Raw genomic sequence first — 25148 nt, 5'->3', positions numbered from 1 at the left:
CTCGTTAGTCTCTAACATACCACCGGTCTACTTATCTTAAATAAGTCTATCGGATGGTATTTTCTGCAAGAACTCGGCTTTTTAAAATGGCGTTTCTGTTCGTCCGTGTGACTCCTAAACCAAAGGTTGAGTCCTTTGTTCCACTTTTGGCGGGCTTCTGTACAGAGACCCTCCAAAGTGGTGCCATTCTGTCTGGGTTACCACAGGGGTGTGGGAGGGGTTTTAGGCACCCTGGACCGAGTTGCCTTGCCAACTCCGGTCGCACTCTGGTGTGATTGGCCCAAGTGGTGAGCCTCCCCGCTCACCACTTAGCGTGTGTTGATTGACAGCTAGGCTGAATGAATGGGGGTTTTCTGCATAAAAGCAGGGCTTTTGGGACTGGATGTTCAGAAGTCGCCACAGGACCTAAGAATCCGACGAGGGTAAAGCTGAGCCGACCTGCAACGACGACACCTCTGGTGGAGCCCTGCTGAACCGACTCACCACTTCCCGACGACAGAGGAGATCTCCCTACCGGAGAGTCTCTTCCCCTGACAGGTGGGAACAACCAGTCCCTTTTGCTTTTTCTTTGCCTCAGGACGCAGTGGTCGAATTGCCCTTGCAGAGCACCTCGGCAACCAGATAGCCACTACCCCTGTACCGCGACCTAAAGGTGGTGCCTTGTGACGGAGCACTCCGCGGCTGGTCTCTTCCCTGGTGGTGCAACGATCTTCAACTTTCCTTCGACGACGAGATCCTCTCTTCTCTTGGCAATGACCAGACGTGCACCCACCGCCAGGAACAACTGCCCCCGCCGGAGCTGTCTCTCCACAATCAAGGTACTGTGTCCGCCTGGCTTCCCTTGTTGCCGGATAGAGTGAGGTGTCTTAATCCTCGCCTCTCCTTAGGGTCGCCTCCAAGCTATCTCTAGCGTGTTGTTCTGAACTGGTCCAATCTGTCGATAACAATTTGCTTCAAAGACTCGAACGCATTTCCACTAAGATACTTTTGAGGACATATCGCCTTGCCTCTCTCCGAGTGGGCCTGGCCTCTGAACTTCATGATCTACCGTGGTTCTTGTCTTCTTGCCTTGCATTTGTCCGTTAGGTATTGGAACCGTGTTGATTTCGTAACCTGCTTATTTTTCTCTCCCGTCCTAACGAATACTAGAGTGCCATCTAGGTTGAAGCATACACCTCTGTCTGCAAATAAGTGATGCTGATAAAACCTAGACTTGTCGAACTATTGTTAAGGGGATTGATCTTTTCTTCGTAGAGTAATTGTAATTGAAGTGTTTGCCGTAATAGTGCCAGAGTGTTTTCTATAGATGTGTCGTTATAAATAAATACCTTTATATCTTTACACCGAAGCCTTGTTGCGTGTTTGCTTGTCTTACTGTGAAGAATTGCCCTATGTTGTATACTCCACATACTGCCTAACTCTTCTTGAGGGAAGTCTGACTGCTCAGCCACAGCTACCAAGTGAATCTGTGTGGTACAGACTGCTACCAAGTGGGTTTACTGCCAAACACCTGTAGTCCTAAATCTTTTGCAGTGGTCCCAGAGGGAACTGCACAGGTTGCCGCCTAACACTTATAACATTGGCAGCATTTTATAAATCTGCATGAACCTTTTGAAAAAGGAACAAATAGACCTGATGACATTTTTTGGGACTGTTTGGTGGGGGCTCATCACGTTCCCTTCCAGCCAATCAGCCGGCACGTCATATGTCTGCGAACATCACGCGTCCATCTGGACCAATCGGAGTCCTGTCTGTGGAACGAACAGGGAAATGGGACAGCAGAGTGGATGCAGATATCACTAATTTTTTAGCACCTACATTTTGCATATTTTTTTTTAAAAACTACTGGACGTATGCAAGGAGCTTCAGCCAATTTGCAAAAGCATGCTTTTGCAAATTTGATGTTAATATGCCCAGTCTTTTTTTTAATTTTTAGAATATTGCCAAATTATAGGTACACAAAACATTATTTAGGTTTGGAGCCAAGGGTATGTAAGACCTGTGGCCATGGCAAGTAGCCAGATTGTCTGAAACTTTCTAAAAAGCATCAAAATGTACTGAAAAAAACATAGTTATAAGCACAATATGGATAATTTTCCCTGCCTAGTTTCTACTATACATTGGTTTGTGGGGCCTGTCAGATGGCTGATGCCCATTCTGCAGGGAATGCAGCCTTGGCCATCTCTGCAAGCCATGGAAAGGGACCCAGGTCCCATTTTGGGGTATAGTGAACAATGGACCAGGCCACAGGTTAGCTCCAGTGGATATTGAGGTTGGTTTGGTGGGGCCGGGGTCATGGTCAAGCCTTGTGTCCTAGGAACCTCAAGCATAACTTGCCTACCCAGAATGTGCTGCTCAAAGTGACATACATCAGTATGTGGTGCAGAAGATATGTTTGTTAATGAGCTTTATAGTTCTTTCATTTAGTTTAAAAGACAAATTATTAATAACTTCCAAACAGTTCTCGAACATCAAGACATACCTTCAATCATAAAAAACCATTGGAATTCAGTAAAACAACTTTGTTATTGGGATGCTAAGATCGATGGCCAGCCATTCACTGCTCACACTCACCAGCGACATCAAAGATGATATCACCCATGGTGTCATCAATTACATCGACGATGACATGACATATCTTGGGAAGTTGTTATTTTTAAGTAAGCAGCTTAATCGGACTTCACCTGGACACATTGCATTGCAAACATGATGCACCTAGTAACCATCACTGGAAGTTCACCTCCTGTTCAGAGCCACATCAGCAACAAATTGTTCATGGGCAAATTAGCCCAAATGCAATCCTTTTGCTACCAAAAATAACCTTTCTCTTACAGGACAGAACTACTTTATGCATAGATGAATCAACCTACGAGAGGCATTTCTCAATACTCTAGACAACTACATACCTGGTTTCACCCTTATTAAGGTTCATGAGTGTAGTATAGACTAACAGTTTATGGTTGGAACATTGGGGAATGTTTAGCAAACACCAGTTATGTTATGGTGGGATTTGAAAAGTTTGAAAGAACTCTTTTCATGTGAAAGTATAAAAATCCATTTGAGGTAAGTAACTCATGTCACAACGCCAACTAGTAACCATCACAGGATGTTTACCTCCAGGTCAGAGTCACATTAGCAACACATCGTGCATGGGCACATTAGCCCAAATGCAATCCTGCGCAGGAAAGTCTTAAACAACTCAAGACAGACATTTATCAAGTTTGCTGATAACTACATAGCTGGTTTCACCCTTATTAGGGATCATCAGTGTAATATAGACTGACGGTTGGAGGTTGGAGCATTGGGGAATGTTTAGCAAATACAAGCACAGTTATGGTGGGTTTAAAAAGGCTTGAAAAAACAGAATATGCAGAAAATAATTAGAGTAAAAATAAATCAATTTCATATTTAAGCAGATGAACAATTACAAGTCAGAGTAACTCATCGTGAACAAATCACAAAACAATTCTGTGTTCCAAAATTCAAACAAACATATTCTTTTAAATATTTTTTACAGTAGTACATCAAAAGCCATTGGGATGGGCAGAAGGGTAAAACTGTTCTTGCATGGCACAGACAAGCAGGAAAAAGAGGCCAAAGCCTGGTGCTCAAATGAGCAAGATCTCTGGTGTTACACCTGTCTCCCTATTGATGTAATTCTCGGGGATGTTCCACCAAATGATCAGAAATAAATGATGCACAAGATGCCCTGGCCACACTCACATGTACCGACACCAACCCCAGAAACGTGTTTTGGCCTGGTTGGTCCTCGTCAGTGAGGTGGAGCTGTGCCTCTCTAAGAACAGTGAGCAAGGGTTCCACATTTGGATTTAGAGAGGCACAGCTCCACCTAACTGACGAGACCCAACAAGGCCATAACACGTGTCTGGGGTTGCTGTTGGTACTCTTGTTAAGAAGAGAATTGCCATGCATTTTGGTGCTGAACTGCCCTTGGGCCGGACAACAACTGCTATGTAGTGGACATTTCTCTCCTGTGAAAGGATGGTGAGCTAAAGAGTCTGGTTGAGACTCTAACCCGGGATATAGGCCCGTAGTAGAGAAACTGCCAGAACCACCCTTGTTTGTTGGTTGCTACTGAACCACATTCACACCCCTCTTAGGAGTATAGCATTCCCATGGCCCATGTTACGACACAAAGTTAAAGGAGGTATATCTATTGACTGTACCTGTTTTAGTTTCAGCTTTATGATTGTGTTGGTACTTGGTTTGTAGAAGTGCTCCTCCTGTACTACTGCAGGGCAGAGGTCGATTTGTGACATCATTACAAAACGTAAACAAATTGATTTAAAAATTAAACGAAGCAGCTATGAAGTAAAAGACAAAAAATTCGGTACATGTATTGCAAACAAAACTGTATACATATGCACATACTATAATCGTTATATTTTATTCACTAATCTACGATCAGGCTTAGATTGTGATGCTTGAAAGAACAGAGGCATACCTTCAAAGTCTCTGTTGCTAGGCTCAGATACTGTTGCTCGGCGCTTTTATGTCTGCTGACAAAACACTTCAGGACACTTTAATGAAATACGGAATTTAAAAAAAAATAAAGTTCTTTTTGGTTATTCCAATTTAAAGTTAAAAGTCGTCTTCTATTTTTGTATTCACATATTAGTATGCAAAACAGAAGACAACGTTCAAACATTACTTAAATATTGTTGAACAGATGAAGCAGCGTAGTAAATGTCAGTTTATAGTGTTCTACAGTGGTGGTTGCCACTAAGCATGTCCTCATCGTCTTGTTTCCTTTCATGAATATTAGCTTCTTTTTTTCACTTTGCAGTAGGTTACTGACCTTGCAGATTGAGGTGAATGTGATGAGCGCATATGAGTGGCAACAGAAGACTCTCTTCAAACTAAGGCACAGTTGGTCATGCACAATGTTGAACCCGGATATCCTATGTTTCTCTTGGTTTGTGGTTGTTTGCTTAGCTGAGCTCCAATGCTAAATTACAGAAGAGCAGTTTTAACGGGCGTGAAAACATTATTCAAAGAATTAAGTAATGAAGAATGTAATGAGATGTTTTAAGCATAATCGAAAATGGACACACGATCACTCCAAATAAAAAGTTTAAAGCTTAAAATACAAGTTATAATATGTGGGCAGTGGGATAAAATTGCTCAGAAAATGTCTAATCTTTACATTCTCCCAAGAACAAATTTAATACGATTTACATCATTGGGGTGAATTCACGAAGCCTGACCCAGGAGAGTCATGTCCTGACAGTAACCTTCAGATGTCCTCTTTTGAAAGAGATGCAGACTATGCCCGTGTACTCTTACAAAAGGGCTCCTAACACTTTATCTGAGTTCACCACATTCGCTGTGTATGTGCTCCTGCTCTACAGCTTCATTTGGACTTGCAATTAGGGGAAGCATAATTCCTGTGCGTTCAAATGAAAGGTCACATTTCCGCAGATATTTTGTTTTACATTCTTTCACGGGGGAGGACATTTTTTTAGATGTTCTTTTAATGAAGACATGCTGAAATCGTTTTCGCAATGTATGAGATTGCTCACTGTTAGGCAGAATTATATGCAGTACCCTTTGGGAACACCACACAATTAAGACTACAAGTGACAGTACAAACTCACCTTTGGTACAAGCCTGTACTACACAGTAAAGTGGTAGCGATGGCTGAGCAGCCAGACTTATCTCAAGAGCAAGTGAGCAGTATCAGATAGTTACACAAAGGACAGCAATTAATTACTATGTTTCAAACAAACACTGACTCAAGGTTTCTGAGTAAAGGAATATACATTTATGTACACATCAGTTGTAAAACATTTCACTAAAGTAAAGCAGTATAAAAATCACACTCTTAATACACCACACCACTCCCAATAGGTTCCAGACAAGTTAAGCTCACAAATGAAGTGGGAGCAAAATGGCACTCTAGAAAATTAAAAGGGATGGAAAGACAAAGTTAGGCAGAAATTGAACAGCACCAACAGGGAAGTAAGCAGGGCAATCTAGAAAGAGGAACTACAGTGATGGAATCAAATCAATAGGGGTTAGGGCCAAAGTCAATAGGACAAACGTCTTTTGCTCAAGATCACACAGCTATGGGTAGTTCGCGGTTAAGTCTTTGCTAAGAGTTCCAGACGAAGTTGGTCGGCAGAAAAGTTAGTTTAAAGAGAAGAGAAGGACAAGCCCTCAGATTGGAGAAAGATTTCACACACTTTCACCACGGCTGAACAAAACTTACAACCGGATTTGCACAGTACCTTTACATGGAGAAGAAGCTGTAGCTGAGGCAGACGTTCCTGGTAGTTCCTGCAGGCTCAGGGTTCCTGAAGCGACTGTCGGACTAACACGAAGTAGGAAGACTGGAGGGTCCTGCACTACCCAGGGAAGCAGAGCAAAACGAGTAAAAGGTGCGCTCCTTAAAACCCAAGCAGGGTCCGACCTTCCTGGCTATGCAGCCCACTGCAGCTCTGTACAGTGAATTCGACCAGAGGAGGGAGTCCTGGCTTGCAGCTTGGGCAAACTGGTTGGTCCCAACAGCTCAGGGGAAGAGGATTCCTGGAGGATCTTCTCTGTCGTTGGAGTTTGAAGATTCCGACCTGCAGCAGGGCTTCACCGGGTGGTCAGTCATGGTAGGGGTCCTCTTCTGTCAGCTCCTCTTTGGTTCTTTCGTTCCAGTGGCAACTCCGCCTTTCCAGCCCCAGAGACCTGCTTTTTATGCAGTTTTCCCCCGTTCAAACAGCCTGGATGTCAATCACACAGCAGGGTGGCTGTCCTGCCGGGCCAGTCACAAAGCCAATCAAACAGGAGTGTGACTTGGGTTACCAAGGGAACCCATGTCAGGGGTCATAAAACTCCTCCCTCACATCCTGCCTACCCAGACTTTCAGGTGCCTAAGGAGGGCTTCTGTGCAGAAGCTCGCGAAGGACGGTGAACAAAGGAACCAAACCTGGTTTGGCATGCAGAGAAAAACACGAGAAAGACATTTTCAAAAAGAAATGGCGAATAAACCCAACCAGAACCAAATTAAAACAAATATAGTCCAGCGGATTTAAATTCGAGGCTACCAAGATAGCCTAGAATAATACTAAGGTTATTTAAGATAACCGCGGTAGGAAAAATAGGGTAGTTACCACTGCCACCGGCCAAGTCTTGATGAAAAGCGAGCAAAACAATGCTCCAAGAGAAACAGACAAAAAGGGATAACTATTAACCCTTTCCGGTACTCTATGTAAGATAGTTTGTACTGGGTCTGTGGTTTTAAAGAGATTATAAAAGTTAATGGTAACTTTACATGTTCTGGGAGACAGTAGTCAGTCCCAGAAAATGAAGTCAGAGTTGGCAAGTCTAAAAGACAACCCTGTGTCACTGCACTGAGGGTGCTGTGTAACACACAGTAAAAAGATGATGCCTGTGGAGTAGGTGAGGCTCCACAGTATCTGAACACAATAACAAGTCAAACCCACACAGCAAAACACATGTAAGAGTGGGAAAAAAGGCTCTCACTCTTACCAGGTGAAAAAAATAAATCCTAGAAATCCAGCAAACCTGCTGAGGGACTCAGAAGGTAAGGGAAATTAGCCATTTTGGAGAATTCTCCCTAACACTCGCCCCCGTCCTCCAATCAGACTAATAGATAGCATGGTTTAAACCACTCCGGGATGAATCTCTACCTCTAGTCAGTTAAAAACATCCTAGAGAGACCTTCAGAATTTTGGTGGTGACATCCTGCTATGTGCTCAATGGTGAAATCAAACCCTTGCAGGCAGATTGATCATCTCAGATGTTTTGGGTTATCCCCTTCTATTGCATTAACCATCTCAAGGGTTGGTGGTCTGTCTGAATCAGAAAAGTAGATCCATACAAGTATGGTCTAAACTTCTTCTGAGACCACACAATGGCAAAACATTCATGCTCTATGGTTGCCCACCTTGTTTCTGGTTCCTTCAGTTTCCTACTGATGACTGGCTCAGAAGAGGCTTCAAGCCCATCAACCCCCTTAACCATGAACTATAACACAATACCCTTCCTACCGGATCATGATATTATAATTCAGTTAGGGGATATGTCCATTCCACATTCTTCTAATAATACTCAAACCACCATCAAAGATATTAACACACATCTCAAATGCATGTTGTTAAACACCAGGTCCTTAATTAGACTTTCCACTGAGGTGGCAAAAGTGTATTACTACTCATAAGCTTGACATATGTGCAATTGCAGAGGAGTGGATGCATTCTGTTGCAGGGCCAGCACTTTCACTTGCAGTTCCAACAGGATATAATATCCTGAGAGCAGACCACTTGAATGCTAAAAGTGGGGGAGTGGCACTGATCTATGATATGTTTTTACAGATATGTATGGTCGAGAATATAATTCTACCTGAATGTGAAGCAATATGGTCCAAGTTGGCTTTTGACCCTATCACCACTATTAACATCTTCCTTATCTACAGACCCCCAAGAAATATGCCACACTTCTTACTGAACTTGAGTGACATGATATCATCAAGCCTCAAACCCTTATCAAGAACCATAATTATAGGTGATTTCAATCTCGGTTTCACTGAAACTGTGGTGAAGGTCACCCTGCTGGACGTAGTCTTCAATCAGCACAGCAACTTGGGTACTTACTCAGAAAATCAGCATAGTGGAGGTAGAAACTAATCCATGTCCGTGGTCTGACCACTATTTAATTTAATGGAGCACGTCCATACCAGCTCCAATTAAAAACATACTTGTGAAATCCTGACTCTCATATATGAATAATCGTAAGCTCACATCATCGGCCATGACCCCTTTTATCTCACTAACAACCGATAATCTACACAGTCTGAATTTCGGCCGAAGATTCAGCAGAAGCATATCAAAACACGTTTGAGAATGGTGTCCACAGTTTGGCCCCAATAAAATCTCATCTGCTGAAAACACATCCTAAAAAATCTGGTATTCAGCTGACATTCATAATCTTAAAAAAAGATAAGACCAAAGCCCTTAAACAGTGGACAAAACACAAATCCCCTGAGGAAATACTACCTATTCCCTTGTTGCTAAAGCATATAAACTAGCCATCTGTGACACAAATAAGTCACACTATGACCACAGAAACATTAGAATTCTGAAGGAGCTGGAAGACCCTGTGCCCTTGTCCATCACAGATGATTAAAGATTCTAACTGGTGTACGGTTAGCCAAAATGCCTTCACGGATAAGTTAGAAAATATTAAGACATAAATTGCAGCCAAGTGTGTTGCAGGTCACAACCTTAAAGGGAATCTAACTACTGTGGGGACCAAGGTGATATTCCCCAAATTTGAGTTTCAAACAGTTAGTGAGCAGGAATTGACAGAGGTATTAAGGAAACTTATCGACTTAAAAAATACCCAGATAAGAGACAGCGCCAAATATACTTTTTGGAAAAGCAGTATTTATTGCATGTAGCCCTATGTATGACACGTGTTTCGGCTAACGCAACAAATACTATGTTTTGAAAATATTCAGCCACACAGCCACACAGCACGTATTTGAGAAAGGCTAAGAGATTAGCCGAAACACGTGTCATACATAGAGCTACATGCAATAAATACTACTTTTCCAAAAAGTATATTTGGCGCTGTGTCTTATCTGGGTATTTTTTAAGTCGACAATTTGTACCAGTGGTTTTAATGGCTTTTTTGTAACCACCACTCAGTTGAGACGTGAAATATCTTTCAATACCTTTGCTGCAAACCATTACTTGTACAAACCTATCTCTGTCGCCTTGACAGATTGTGCCTACAAAGCCATAAAGTGTATGCAATTTATTAAGGAAACTTAAGCCCTTGAATTGCAAAGGGGACATCTGCCCCGCTCTTACAGTAAAGCCATGTGCTCCCCAGTTAATTCTGTTGATCACAAAATATGTAAATGCTTTAGGGAAAGCTACACACCTTCTCGTATCCAACAGGCAGGATTTCCCCCCTGATTAAAAAGCATTCCCTGGACCCCAATGTGCTGAGTAACTACCGCCCCATTACTAATGTTCCCTATCTATTGAAAATTCTAGAGAGGAAGGCCACATGTATATGATTTGGCCGTGACACAATTGTTTGCAGGCAAATTGACCGCGTTCGATTTGGCCGTGAAGACAATTTTGCTGCAGCGAAATTGGGCGAAACTTAAACCCCCCACCGCGCCAATAAGCTCCACCAATCACACCCTACTTATCTTTCTGAGGTCTGCTCATCTTCTCATCCTACGGCGTCAGATCCATCCCTCCTACGCAGGCCGGATCTGATGCTGCAGGGCTGGCTTTTCTTTTTTTTTCTTTTTTCTTTTGCCCACCGCCTCCTAATTTGTAGAAGCGGGGGACACCCCTGCTACCCTCAAAGACCATCACTACCAAAAATGGGGAGCGGGGGACACCCCCAGAACCCCCATTCTCCATGTTTGCTAGTAATTACTCAAATTGATCGCTCTCAATCAATTGAATGGTACTGGCCGTATTCGGCCAGATTTACCAACACAATCAATTGTAAATGATAAGTTTGGGTACTACCAAGGAGGCCCACCTACACATTCAAGAGTTTCTTACCAACCACAAAATCCTGGGACAGAAACAATCTGGTTTCAGAGGTGCATACCGTACTAAATCAACCCTATTAGACCTGAAAATGAACATCTTCAACTCTTTTGAGAAAGGCAACACAGTACTTCTCATGTTGCTGGATCTATCCACAATATTTCAGCTGGTGGACCATTCCATACTGGCGGACAGACTGCAGAAAACAGCCTCTTTTCATCATCCACAACAGAGTGGCTAAAATCCTTTCTCTCTGAAGGCAAGGCTAAGGTCTTCTTTAAAGAAGCCATGGCTGAGGAGTTTTCAGTGACATGCAGGGTCCCACAGGGCTCATGTGTGTCGCCTCCGCTGTTCAATATCTTCATGTTACCTCTATTTGAAGGTATCAGGTAATAATATTGTGTCAAAAATGTTGCGGTAAAAGAATATTGCGTCAAAAATGCCGTGGTTTGTCCCGGAAAAAATGTGCCCCATTATACAATTTAAGAGGAGCGGGGGTTGCGGGGGTGTCCCCCGCTCCCCTTAAATGATATAATGGGTCCAGGGGTTGTGGGGGTGTCCCCCGCATGTTTAACATGGATTGCGGTGCAAAAACGGTGGCATTTTTGCCGCGATATTTTGTTACCACAGCATTTTTTGCCGCGATTTTATCACATGGAACAACTAGACACAGAAGGCATAGAGTATGTGAACTTTGCAGATGATACTCAATGTCTCTTTCCCCTCACCAGGAATTATGTCACTTACTCCATTACTGTCAACTCCATCTATGGCCAGTTTCAACCCGGATGTGCACCAATGGCCTTGCACTCAACATTTCCAAGACAGAGTTCATGGGCATAGCTTCGCAGCTTCAGAAGCTAAGCCCATAATATTTGCTTTTTGTCATCTCAGGATGTGTAATTACCACTCAAACTACATTTAAGATCTTAGGAGTTACACTTGACCAAGAGCTCAATATGAAAGCTCAAGCAAACAGCCTTGTCTCAAGTACATCCTACCACATGAAATGGCCCACTCGGCTCCAACCCTTCCTTAACCCCACCAACTCTGCTACTATTGCGTAAGCTATAATAGGAGCAAAGCTTGATTATTGCTCTCGCTTACTGATGGGGATTGCTTAGGGTGAACTCACCCGTCTGCAAATCATCTAGAACAATGCAGTATGCATTGTTGAAGGGCTGCACAAAACAGATCATGTGTCACCAGCTAGTAAAACCTTACGCTGGCTTCCTGTCTGCAGCAGAATCTCAGTTTGAGTACTTTGCATTACACACAAATATTTGAATGGACAGAACCCCAAATACCTGTCCAGCAGCATTGCATGGATGCCAGCTCGGAGAGTCTTAACTTATTATAGCGTGTGTCTTCTGGAAGTACCACAGGCCAGACTGTCCATTGTTGCCCAGGGTTTGTTTCCCTATGCAGCCCCCCAAAACTGGAATGTGCTGCCCCCAAACCTGAGAGCATGTATCTCTCTGGCAGTTTTTAAACGGGGTAAAATCCACCCTGTTTCACTGGTCTCAGGCATTTTGCTAATTTACACATCTTTCTGACTTAAGCATCTGCCATATATTTTCAATTATTGTTCTATGTTATTATGTTTTGGCTAGGCGCCTTCATGCCGCAGGGCTTTTCGTTTCGCACCGTATAAATAAAATAAATAAATACATAAATACATACATAAATAGGTAGTGCTTCTTGGTCTGCATAGGCTGAAGTCTGGGTGTGAACCAGGAGTTTTTATGAGAGGAGGGTTCATCCTTGCGTGGTTTGAGGGTGCTGGTGTCAACCGCTGACTGTATGGCAGTGCTGTAGATGCTGAGGAAGATGTGGTATTGAGGGCAGAGTTTCACAGGCAAGCATGAGATCTGCTTATACGAGGGGCAGGAGCTCCTTCTTGGTGAGCTTGCAAGAGCATTGTGTGATTGCAGGTGGTAGTGGGTGGTGCTGGCTGTCTGGGGAGAGCCTAGGGGTATGCTGGAGTTGATAGTGTGGTGGTCGCATTAGAGGTTATGGGTGCTGGCAGAGATGGCAGTAGTGCAGTTGAGGTAAGCAAGCCAGTCTAGTGTTCCACCTAGTCGGTGAGTCTGGATGGTAATGCATTGTTTGATGGCCAGAGCTTTCAAAGAGTTGCCAAGGTTAAGGGTGCCTCTGTCTCTGGGTTTGTTAAAGCCTAGGTTCAGGTCCCCCATAATGAGTTTTTTGGAGGTAGGATTGACACAGGTGTTTGTAAGCCGTAAGAGGTCTTCTTTGAAGGTTTTGGCATGGCCTGGAGGGTGGTAGGTGATGTGGGTTGGGAGGGTTGAGGTGGGGGATACTCAGAGCTTGGTGCTAAGTATCATGTGGGAGGGGGAAGCACTGGAAGGGAGTGGGTTGATGGTGAGCGTATGTCTGTGGACGAGGGTGGCAACACCACCTTTGTGTACAGGGCAGTCTCATTGGACGGTGGTGTAGCCAAAGGGGATGGCAATGGAGATTGCTTGGCCAGTGGCAGGATGCAGCCTAGATTCTGTTATGGCAAGGAGTTTAAGATTGAGATTGGTAATTAAGTCTCTGATGTCTGTTGCATGGGCAATCACAGAGTGCATATAGACGAGCGCACAGGAGAAATGTGGGGCGAAGGGATGGGGCAAGGTTTATATCAAATAAAATTGATAATGACATAATATAAGCAGCCCAAGCTACGGTTTATGTAAAAAGCATTTTCTCCCAGTACCTTTCCTTGTCTAGGGGCACACAACAGAGATGTGCATTATCCCCACTACTTGTCGTGCTCTCCTTTGTACCCCTACGCCGCCAGATTCAAACGAACCTCTTAACGGAGTCGGTACCTTGTGATATGAAGTCAAATTTTCAGCTTATGCCAGTGATATACTGGCCAATCTAGAAGATCTGGAAACATCGCTTCCCCCCTTTTTGCAGGAGAGGGAGAGTGATACTCTGGGGTCTCTGGGTATAAAATGAACCTGGCTAAAATGGAAGTAATGCCCCTAAATAGTTTATGTTTTGGCTCGCATATTGAGGGGCGGGGTCTTAAGTGGCAGAAATACAATATTAAATACCTGGGCATCAAGTTCTCCAATCGAACAGATGCCATGCTAACAATGAACTGCTTGAGGGCAGTATAGAGGTAGTAATGAATACATTGTCCCTGCTACTTCTCACTTGGTGGGGGTAATGGCAATGATCAAAATGTGTAATTCCCCAGTAATTGTGTAAAATCTAGCAATGTTACCCATGCAGTGGCCCTCCTCCGTTGAAAAAATATATAGAGGATTATCCAAGTTCTTATGCAATGACAAGAGGACCAAGATATCCCTCAAGACAGTTCAGCTGCTCCACCACAGGGGGAGTAACATTTCCTAACTTTAAGAAGTATCTGGTGGCACTCGGAATAAGCGAGGGAATGGACTTGATATCAGAGGTGGTCCCAGATCAACAGCCAGCATGGATAGACCTGGAGAAATATCTAGCGTACCCTTATCACTTGCGTGATATCCCTCACAAACGGGTCAAGCCTTCCTCACAGGGATCATACAGATATGTATGTATTTATAATGCATTGATTAGGTGCTTATACATCAAATAAATTGTATTTCAAAGCGCCCACGAGGCAACGGGGAGGGAGCATGGGAATGAAAGGCAAATATAACAATGAAAGAGAGAGAAAGTCCTACGAGGCTCTGTGAGTATTCAGAACATGCAAGAACAGAGAGCGAGACAGGATGAGGGAGGGGTGTAAGTGCTAGGTGTACCACAGAGGGATGTCCCATGGAGTACGTTGCAAGCAGCCGTTAAGTGACTGGCAGAGACCACTACGTAAGAGTTGTCAACTGGCAATAAATAAGTGCAGGCCTGTGATAGCGCAGGTCAGTGGGTGCCAAGGCAAGTGTTGGGAGTGGCAGGAGGCTGAAGACAATTGGGGGGTGGGAGGCCAGGACCCAGGTGGACACATAAGGGCCCTGGTCACCAATATCAATGATTGGGGTTTTGCTAAGGTGGGAGGGTGCGAAGGAGGATGTGAAAAGGAAAGTCTTGAGGAGCTTCTGGGATTTGAGGAGATCCGTCTCAAGATGAAGAAGAAAGGGAAGGCTTTTCCATAGGAGGGAGCTAGCTGAGGAAAGAGATCGGCCACAAGCTCACTGTTTAGTGAAGTGATTGACACACACAGAGTTGGTGCCGGAGGGACGTAGAGATCTGGAGGGAGATTATTTAGTCAAAGCCAGTTGTAGATCCCATTCCCAGACAGCCTTATGGATAATGCAGAGGCATTTGAACTTGTTCCTTGCAGCATCTGTGAGCCAGTGGAGAGATTTCAGGGCGAGAGTGATGCAGTGCCTTGGCTTGAGGCAAAGGATAAGTCTTGCAGCCTTATTCTGGATTTGCTGAAGGGGTCATAGAGAGGAAGAAGCTAGATTAAGGAAGAGACTATTGCAGTAGTCTAGCCTAGAGAGAACCAGAGCTCTAGAGGCATTGAGCTTCTGGGGGAAAGTGAGGAAAGGAAGGATTCCTTTGAGGAGGCCTAGTTGAAAGTGGGCCTTCTTGGAAAGGTCCTGGATGTGTGGGAGGAAGGAAAGAGAGGAGTTGACGAGAAAGGAAGAGGGAGCAGGTGTCCCAATGGGAAAGATCCCAGTCTTGCTGGCATAGAGGCAGAGATCATTATGGGCACACCAGGACTGGATGGCAAATAGGCAGTCAGGAAAGATAGAAGAAGTACGGAGAGAATCAGAGGGAAGTTTGAAGAAGAGTTCTGTGTCATATGCATAACACTGGAAGTAAGGGGAGAAGGTGGAAATTAGGTGTGCAAGTGGAGCAAGATAGACGTTAAAGAGCCAGAGAGAGAGACTGGGGCCCTGGGGGATGCTGCAGGTGGAGATAGAGGTGGGGGAGGATAAATATCCCATGATAACCTGTAAGGGATGGGCATTGAGGAAGGAGGTCAGCCAGTCCAGTGCCCTTTCCGAGATACCTAGGGTATTGTGGAGCTGTTTTATGATGATGGAGTGGTTGACCATGTCAAATGCAGAGGAGGGATCAAGTAGAATGAGAACAGCTGGAAAGTTAGAATCAAGAGATGCAAGAAGTTCTTCACAGGTGTTCAGAGAAGCAATTTCCGTGTAGGCAACCAACAAGCTCAGTGTGCTGGGCCTGTTGGGGGAAAACCAGATTCTCCAAGAGTTTCCCAGTGAGGGGGTGATAGAGATGGGGTGGTAGTTAGCCAGACAAAACAGGTTTCTATAACATTTTTTCAGGAGGGGCACACAAAAGAGTGTTTGAGGGAAGAGGGAAAAGATCCAGTAGCAAAAGAGTCATTGCAGAAATCAGCAAGTGCAGGGGCAAGAGAGCCAATATTGTCCTTAATGGTTCTGGAAGAGCAGGGGGAGAGCTGTTTGGAGGAGACATTCATAGAGTGGACAACTCTAGTGACATCATCAGGTGTGATAGGAGGGAAGCTGGAGAGAAAGGCAGATGGGGAATGGGAGGCCATAGGAGGCAGCAGGATGGGGGAAGGGGAGGGGGAAAGGAAAGGGACTCTGGATGTCCTGAGTTTTTGCAGTGAAGTGTGTGGCCAGTGCATTGCAGGGGACCTGAGAGGGAAGAGGGGAGGTGGAAACTGCGGAAATGTTGGCTTTTTCCTTGCAGATTTTAAAGTGTTCTGCCATGTTGATGGATGCACCAGATACACGAGCCTGGATGTGGGCCATTTTCTTGGAGCGAATGGAGAGTCGGTATTGCCTTTGGAGAAGGTGGCAGGCCAGTTTGTCCGAAGGTGAGCCTGAGGTCTGCCACTTCCATTCCACAGCTACTGCACTTGCATTTCAGGACTCCAAGTTCAGAATTGTACCAGGTGTTATGCTCGTAGGCCTGTTTCAGTCGGATCCTCATGGATGGGGCAAGAATGTCAAGAGTATTGGTGATGGCAAGATGGAGGTTGCTAAGAGCGGAGTTAGAGGTAGAATCTGCAGTGGGGGAAAAAGGGGGGAAGAAGGAAAATGTGGAGGCATCAGCTGACACGTTTCATCGGACGGATATTCATGAACGAGGTTGGCAGGGATGGGGGAGGTGCAGTGAGACGGCAGATAGGACCCAGGTAAGAGGAGGGAATGGTCTGACCAGGAGAGTGGGATGGTGAGTGGGGAGGAGAGCAAAATGTCAGTGTGGTTGATGGCATTGAGAATGTGTCCCGCCAAGTGGGCAGGGCAAGAGGGGAGAATAGAGAGAGAGAGCGGGGTGCAGAGATCACAGAGGAGAGTCGTTTCCATGTTTGAAGAGTCAAGGTGTATGTTGAAGTCTCCCAGGACAAGAAGTTTAAAGATGGATTTGAGAAGAGAGGAGGAGAAATCAGCCCCTTCAGAGAGGAACAGGGTAGTAGAGCTAGGTGGCCTGTAGATAGTGGAAATGGTCAGGGTGGAAGTGGGATAGATGACCAGCTTGCAGACCAGGCTCTCAAAGGAATAGTAAGGCTGAGTGGGTATGAGGGAAGAAGGGACCCACTCAGGGAAGATCAGGGCAACCCCACAACCAGCATGGTTAGAGCAAGGCTTGGAGATGATCTTATAGCCATCAGGGAGAATGGAGTCAAAAGCAGAGACTGAGCTGCCGCTCAACCACATCACAGTAAGAGCGAGGATATCAGGGTCAAGGTCTTCAAGGAGAAAACAGATATCGGCAGAGTATTTCACAGCATTAAGCGTGGCTAGATGCAAGAGGTCACAACCTTTGAAGGTTTTCCGAGGAGGGATACAGGGGCCTGGTACACCAGTCGTAGAAGGGGGGACAGAGGGAGAGGAAGAAGGCGCAGCAGATGTGGGAAGGAAGTTGACGAGGGCCGGCAGGTGCCGATCAAAGAGGAGGGCGTTGGGTTGAGCACCCTGAGCCATGATAGTGCCATTGCTATAGAGATTCATGTTACACTGGGATGATGAGAAGCCTGCCAAGAGTACTTCCCATCTAGTGCCACTATTAATGGGTGAAGATGAGAGAGGAGAGAGAGCAGAGATAAGATGAGGAGTCCAGAGATCGGGAGAGGGGACAGAAAAGAGGATATCAGTGATAATCTGTATGGAAGTTGCTCTGACACAGGTGTCTGCAATGGGCAGGCCAGGTTTAGTGGTCAGGCTCTCATTTTTAAGCTTTTTTCTTCCAGTCTTCATGAGAGAGGGAGGACACGTGATAGTATAGCAGTTAGAATAGATAGGAGAAATGGTGAGTGCCATAGGGGGTGGCAGAGGATAGGAAGAAAGATAGCAGAGGGACTGCACTGCACAAGCACAAACTCACCATGCAGCATAGTAGCCAAGAGATGCAAGAAAACAGGTGTAATGGAAACACTTTAGTACCAGAAATCGGATGAGGTGTACTTAAAACACACCAGGTTTCAATTTACCATAAAGCACAGCAAAACAATACCAAATCTGGTGAAGCAATCTTGCAGACACACCTGGATTCGTATTACCAGAAAGGACAGCAAAACAATGCAAAATGGGGGTGAAAACATGCACAGATAGGCATAAGGAGAGAGCATTTGGTTAAGAATGAAGGCAGAATGGAAAGGCATATCCGGGTTCAAACAACTGTGTGAGTTAGTTAAAAGGGATAACAATGTCCAGGACAAGACTCACAGGTATTCGTGGTGGGAGAACAAAGTTCCAGAACACATGTTTGTGGGGGAGTAGGCAGCATGCTGGGTGGCTGTTGCATGGGGCTGATAGGTCATGGAGTGCAAGGTGTTACGGGGATCGGGTTGGGTGACCCTCAGCACTCTCCCACATCCCAGACAGGCAGTAAAAGAATAGCTTTTACATGTGATGCATTGCAAACTTCTGGGGCATGCAGGTGTGGGTTCTTGCACCATTCTGGGGAGTGGCCAATATGGTTTAATTTAAAAGTGGCAGCTGTGGATTTATCTTTAAATTGGTACTCGTGGGAGAAGCAGGGTATATTATATCTGCATCTGATAAAATCAGCCTCTTGTTCTCTCCCCTTGGCAGAGATACAGAAGAGATATGTTGTGCATGCCTGACAAATTCCTATGGTACATGCTACTAATGAGTCACGTAGAGAAGGTGGAAACTGGGGCGGGGGGGGTTGGGCCCAAGAGGGGGGGAAGCAGAGGAATGTTCCTTGTAAGCCATCAGGCATTTACACTACTCTCATCCAGGCCGACAAGATGAATCCCAATAGGAAAACGGAATTAGCATGGAATGGCGATTGTGGGGTCTCATTATCAGAAAGCACTTGCACAAACGTATGGCAAACAACCAGTTGCACCTCACTGGCGGCCTCCATATAACAGGAAATGAGGACCTTCTTCACTCTGGCATGCATTGCAAAATGGGTCAGGGGCAGTGGCAAACTTCTCTGCTGGTCGTGCAAGGAAGAAAAGGGCACTTTGGCCCATATGTGCATCTGTGACTTTTTTATCCCAGTCTCCCCAGCAGCAGTGCTCATGGGAAGCGTATTCCTCTCAGTCAGCAGGACAAGCTCTAAGGGGAAGCTATTTCACGTCCTAATAGCCATAGCAATTCAAGTCATAACGGTGAATTGGAAGCTACTTTCCAGCCTGTCAGTTAAGATCTGGGGGAACAAGTTGGTTGATATTTATTTAGTATTACTTATTATGTTTATTTATAAAGCACTCTGAAACCAGAGGCATCAAGGTGCTGGTTGCCTGCTACAGAAATTGTGCAGCATGTGGAAGCATTACAGACGTCCAGGAATTTTAGGCTATGGCTCTCAAAGTGGAGTGTCTCTTTAGAGTGGAAGTGCCTGCAAATAAGGCATTGCAATAATCTAATCTCGAACCAACTAACACATATGTGATGGTGAGTCTACTGTTTGTAGATAGGAAGGGTTTCCAGGCATTGATAAGCTTAATAGGTATGCAGCCGAAGATGCAATGGTATTGAACTGCCTTGTTAATGACAAGGTGGAGTCTGGGTAGACACCTAGGGTTTTGACAACACTTGAGACTGGGATGTTGACGCTGTCAATGATATAAGATGTGTAGGGTACATCTAGTTTATGAAGTAAAGATTGCGAGCCGACCAAGAGAATTTCTGTCTTCTCATCATTTAAGCATAACATGTGGGAGGCCATTCATGTTTAATAGTGAGAATGCAACCTTTTAGCATCAGTAGTGTAATTGTCAAAGAGAGCCAAGAAGAGTTAGGTATCATCCATGTAGTTTGTGTAAGAGATGTCTAAGTTGTCGAGGAGGTCAAAGAGTGGTTTGGTAAAGATGTTGTACAAGGTGGGTGAGACACATGATCCTCGAGGGACACCGCAAGAGCCAGGTGCTGGAGGGGCAGATGCTGTAGCTGAGCACACTCTCATAGACCTGTTGGTCAGAAAGAAGGAAACCAGGAGATAGCTTCTTTAGAGAAATGAGACGCAGAAGAGAGATGATTACACCGGATTTGGTGGTCCACAAGGTTGTAGGTTGTCAACAAATCCAACAGACAGAAGAGGGCTACCTTGCCCGCATCTTTGAATCCCTCAAACTGATTTTTTAAGTCTAGTAGGGCTGTTTCAGTGCCATGGCCTGAATGGAACCCAGATTGGCACAAGCCAAGGAGGTTATTGGATTTAAGATGCAAATGGATCTGAAGGTATCTCGCACTGTCCCAAATTGTGATGAGGAATGGGACAGTGGTAATGGGGTGGTAGTTGGTAGGGATGGCTGAGTCTGAAGTGCTTTTATGTAGCAGTGGAAGGACCCAAGAATCTTTAAATTGGTGGCAAATGAGCCAGAGGGGAACACAGTTTTGATAACAATGGAGATGAAAGGTGCAAGTGCTTCGGCACAATGCTTTATGAATGGTGCTGGACAGACATCCCCTTGGCAACGTGAAGGTTTGAGTCCATTAATCATTTGGATGACCTCAGTTTCTGAGATCGACTTATAGTTGAAACGAGGAGGGTTCTGATGAGAAGCAAGGGGCTCTCCTTATTCAGCTTGCTCCTGCAAGGTGCTGAGGGAAGCTGTCTTTTTTTAGCAGTACTTTCATCTGGAGAAGAGCAATTTTATCGGCTAGGTCGTTTTGAATGTTAGTGCATCAAGTACTGTCTATGATGCAATTGATTTGAGGGAGTGCTGGGGATTCCAGTTCCCAAAATATTGCAATTCTGGTGTTGTAAGTGTAGCTCTTCACTATAAGGAGTGTGCTTTATTAGCCTCAGTTGGGCTATTTCTCCAAGTAGATTCAGCTTGCCGTTTTTTGGCGCAAAGGGCTTTGATATCAGCAGTGAACTGAATTGCAAAATTGGTTTGGCTTTACGTTGCGTCAGGGGGGCCACAATGTTGATAGCCCATGAGAGTAATCAATCGTAGGTATCGACTAGAAAGGCAGGGTCACTAACCGATATTTGTGGCTTAATAAGCTCTTTCAGCAGAGGCAGGATGCGTGCAGAGGTTATGTCAATGGAGTGCCATGTTAGTGTGGGGGTCTGAGGTGTCGGCAGTATTGGGATAGACTTTTAAGTAGGTATATTGAAGGAGATGATTTTGTGGTCCGACCGGAAGCAGTGCAAGTTGTTTGTGATCGCAATGTTGCCGTTCATGTCAGCCTACCAATCAAGGACACAGCCTTTAGATTGAGTAGGGCTAGTGATTCGTTGTGTGAAATCCAGTGCTTTGATGGAGCTGGCTAAGAACTGGCGTTCATGTCAGTCTCATTATCAAAGTCCAGGTTTAGGTCAACCATGAGAATGGTCTTAGTTGATGATTTAGAGTTGGTAGAGAGGGGTTGAGTGATATCCTCTTCAAAGGAGAGTGGTTGGGCTGTGGATACAGTGGACCAGATGAATAGTTACTGTAGAAGTGTGCGAGAGGGTTAACGTAGATAAGAGAAGTTCACCCGATGGGATAGAAGAATTGCTAATTTCTCTATTAGCGAGGGATCTCTGTCAATGATGGCAACTCCCCCACCTCTTGTGTCAGAGGGTGGTATATTCTGGTGGCACAGCTAATGATTGGGCAGGGCCCGATGTGGCGTGCAGCCATGTTTCCGTAATGGCAAGCAGGTTGAGATTATTTGAGAAAGTGAGGTCTGCAATGTCCAATGCATGGGCTGCGATGGACCTTGCATTGACTAGAGTTCCTTTCAAGGAGGGAGCAATCAGATTCATGGCAGATTTATTATGCTTGGCCTGTCTGCGGGAAGAACTGCAAGTAGCGCAGCTTTTGGAATCAGAGTAAGTGGTGTCAGGCGAGTGAATGGAGTGAGGATGAATTGGTTGCACCCCTTCAAGCGTGTTTATGATCCTCTGGCTGGAGCAAGTGGAGATGCATGACTTTGGCAGTGAGTTGGCACTGGAAGTAGGGTCCGGACTGTGCCAGATAGCTCTAATTGCGCAGTTGCAGAAGGTTTAGGGTTGTGTATAGGGTCCAGAAGATGTATAAGTTAAGGGTAAGCTGGGTATGCTAATGTTGCTTTGATAGGTGATGTCTTTCACCAATGGAACATGGGTTTTGGCAGGCATGGTAAAAGTGAAGGGAGCAGGTACAGGCATGGTTGGCACACTGGCATCATGCAGGGTTGTGTGTGTGATGCACGTCCGCAGACATTGATTCCTTTGAAGAGGTTGGAGCATGTAGCAAACCGGTGAGAGTGGCAGAGCAATGCGCGTCAGGAGGCGATCCCGCCTCACATTCCTGTAGAAAGGGAGTGCACCTATGCACGTTTGTTTTGATGGCCGGGTGCAGGGGTGGCATACAATGGGGTACCGTGAGGCCTTGTGGGTATGGTGAAGAGCAGCGAGGGTGAATGACAGTAGAAAGGTGGAGAGAAGGTCTTTAGTGTAATGAGGGAGTTCTAGTGCATAGTGTACATTTTGTCCCAGATGTGGGTATAATGACAGACCTGTGGAGTGGTAGCTTTGGATGGTCTTTCATGACCAGACAGGGCCAGAAAGGGGTCTCAAACGCAGGCCTTAAAAGTCACCCTTTAGTATACGCACCATATGGAAACCTGGATAATCAGGAAATCTCTGGGCACTGGAAGGGGGCCTCACCTTGGCACCACTTATAAGAGTATCTAAATTCCAAACAAGGGTTGGGCCCCATACGTTTGGGCTGTGAGAGGTATAGTTTAGTGTGAAGTTACTTGTGAAACATTATCCAATCACATAGACTGTCCAATTAGATTGGAGAAATGGCATAAATCCCTAAAGCAGGGGGTTTGAAATCCATAAATGTTGAAACACATAGATTTGGGGGAAGTCGCTCAATCACTCACTGACAATGATGGTTTGACTGATAGATTTAGAGGAATTAGGAGAGACTGCAGAATTGACAAAAACAGAAAGAAGAATGGATTAGATTGCTTTTCTTTGTAAACTGATTGTAAGAGAGGTCTGCAAAGAGTTAAAATCCCTGTCCTTCTTCAGTGGAAAAGGAAACTGTGGATGGAAGTTGACCCCATCTTGTTAACTAACGCCCTCCTGTTACCTTAGGGGGAGAATGGGAACAGTTCCTAAGAGTGTGCTTACTTGTCTGTGAGAGAGCCAAAATACATGTTTATGTTAGTGTAATGTGAAGAGGAAATATCATGACAGAAGAAAAATATACTGTAAAGGGGAATAGGTTAAATTATAGCCCTTATTATTTGTGAAAGTACTTAAGGGATGCATATAAATTGACCATGCATCCAGGGAAAATAGTTGACATTTCAGCAGTATACGTGATTCTGGAATTATAGATTTAATACAATAGATGCAAATTGTGTTTATATTAGGTGATTCCCCTGACTCCTTGTTTGTGTAATGCATAAGCCTAAAATAATTATTTTGCAAGCAAAATTGCTATCTAAATATGCACATACCTAGAAAAATAATGTATTTGAAGTAATTCCCTTGTTATTTCACCAAGCAGAGTTATGTTACTGGAGGTAAACCACTCAAAAAAAGGGGAAAAGGTTATCAGCTGATACCCATTTTCACACCTTTGAACTGCCCATTAATAACGTCACACATACATGTTTAAACATTAATAGGGAATCTTGAAAACACACTAGATAAACATACATATTTCTTTGTGCAAACCATTTAGATGCAGGAGTAGGAAGTTACCTGTCTTTAAATTGAGTTTACTAGAATGCTGTTTGAGAAGCTCACATTCCTATTGGGTAGCGAGGAGAGGTTTATTCCAACTAGAGCGATTTAGATAGGCAAGGATGTTCTGATTACAATTTCTTTTTATAACATTAAAGCTTTATCCTGAACCCTCATACACTTTTCAATCCATGGTGTATGTGCCTTCAGGGTAAACCAAATGTGCATAAGATGATGTGTCTGCTTTAAAAAGTCTACATTCAAGTTAAGTGCAGCTTTGGATATTTGTATTGAAGAGCATGTTGTTCATTCTTCATTATGGTAATCTGTGACATTGGGATTCCATTGAGGCATAACGTTTTTATTTTAACAGTGATTTAAATATTTCTATTTCATTAATCATTTGACCTTCTGTGCACCCCTGAGTGTTTCTTGTCCTGAAAGGGGAGAGTGGCATTATGGAATACATGCTATTCAACTGGCATATCCCAGGTTCACAAACATAACTTAGTTTAATACATACAAATCATGCACGCCTGATTTAGTGTGGTAGGAAAATTCCCCAGAACTAGAGGTCACCTGATTAAAAAATCCTACAGAGCAAACTTCTCTTAAACATGTTCTCCATTACTTTGCAATGTATTTACATGGGAATTACAGGGCACTACTACAATACACTAATGTGGATGGTGAGCATGACGTATTATCTAATGGTGGAAAGGGCTTCCCCAACTACTGGGCATTAGAGTTAGAGGCCAATTCCAAAGGTTAAATGCACAACAAGCCCCAGACGTGGCAATGTTACATCAATAGAAAGGTCTCTGATGGTTATACAAGTAGAACCGGTGATATCCACAGTCTTTTGAATTGCATCTCCCATTGCACTAACAGTACAATTCAGGTTAAGAAAACTCTGCATAACAACGTTTTTGAACCCAGATAACTCAGTATCTGGATGACATACATCCGGTAAACAGAGTCTTAGACCTTGCTATCTGGCTTTATTCCTCTCTTTGCAGACACTGCGGCAAATAAATAGCCAACATTTAGTTATCCAGCATACTGGATAGTCCGAATCATAGGGATCCCATTAGTGACACATAGGATGTTACTGTAGTTAACACCAGGGTGAACATAACACATTAGAAGATTAAAGCATTTTATTTTTTTCGAGGGCAACAGTAATATTTAGCTGTTATTTTTTTCTAAAAATGTAGGCTCCTCCTCACACTAGATTCTACAGACAACTCTAATTTTAATCTCTCACTTTTTAAAATGTTTTATGAAAGGCCCTACACCCCCCTAAATAGATAAGCCACGATTTGGGGAGTGACAGTTATGGGGTGCCTGGGAATGCCTCTCATTTTCCGAGGGGCTCCTGTTGTGGGAGACCTGAATATTTCTAAAGAGAGTTAGCGCTCTTGTCCCTTTGTTTGCAGGGTTCCGGAGGAGACCAAATTCGAGGCTCTTAATACCTTGCAAAGGTGTTGTACCAAATAATGGCTGCCTACTTAATGTGCTCATCAGAGCAAGGCCTGT

This window comes from Ambystoma mexicanum, chromosome 6q (assembly GCF_040938575.1).
Source record: "Ambystoma mexicanum isolate Mex_15411 chromosome 6q, UKY_AmexF1_1, whole genome shotgun sequence".
NCBI lineage: Eukaryota > Metazoa > Chordata > Amphibia > Caudata > Ambystomatidae > Ambystoma > Ambystoma mexicanum.
Note: the sequence above shows the minus strand (reverse complement) of the source record.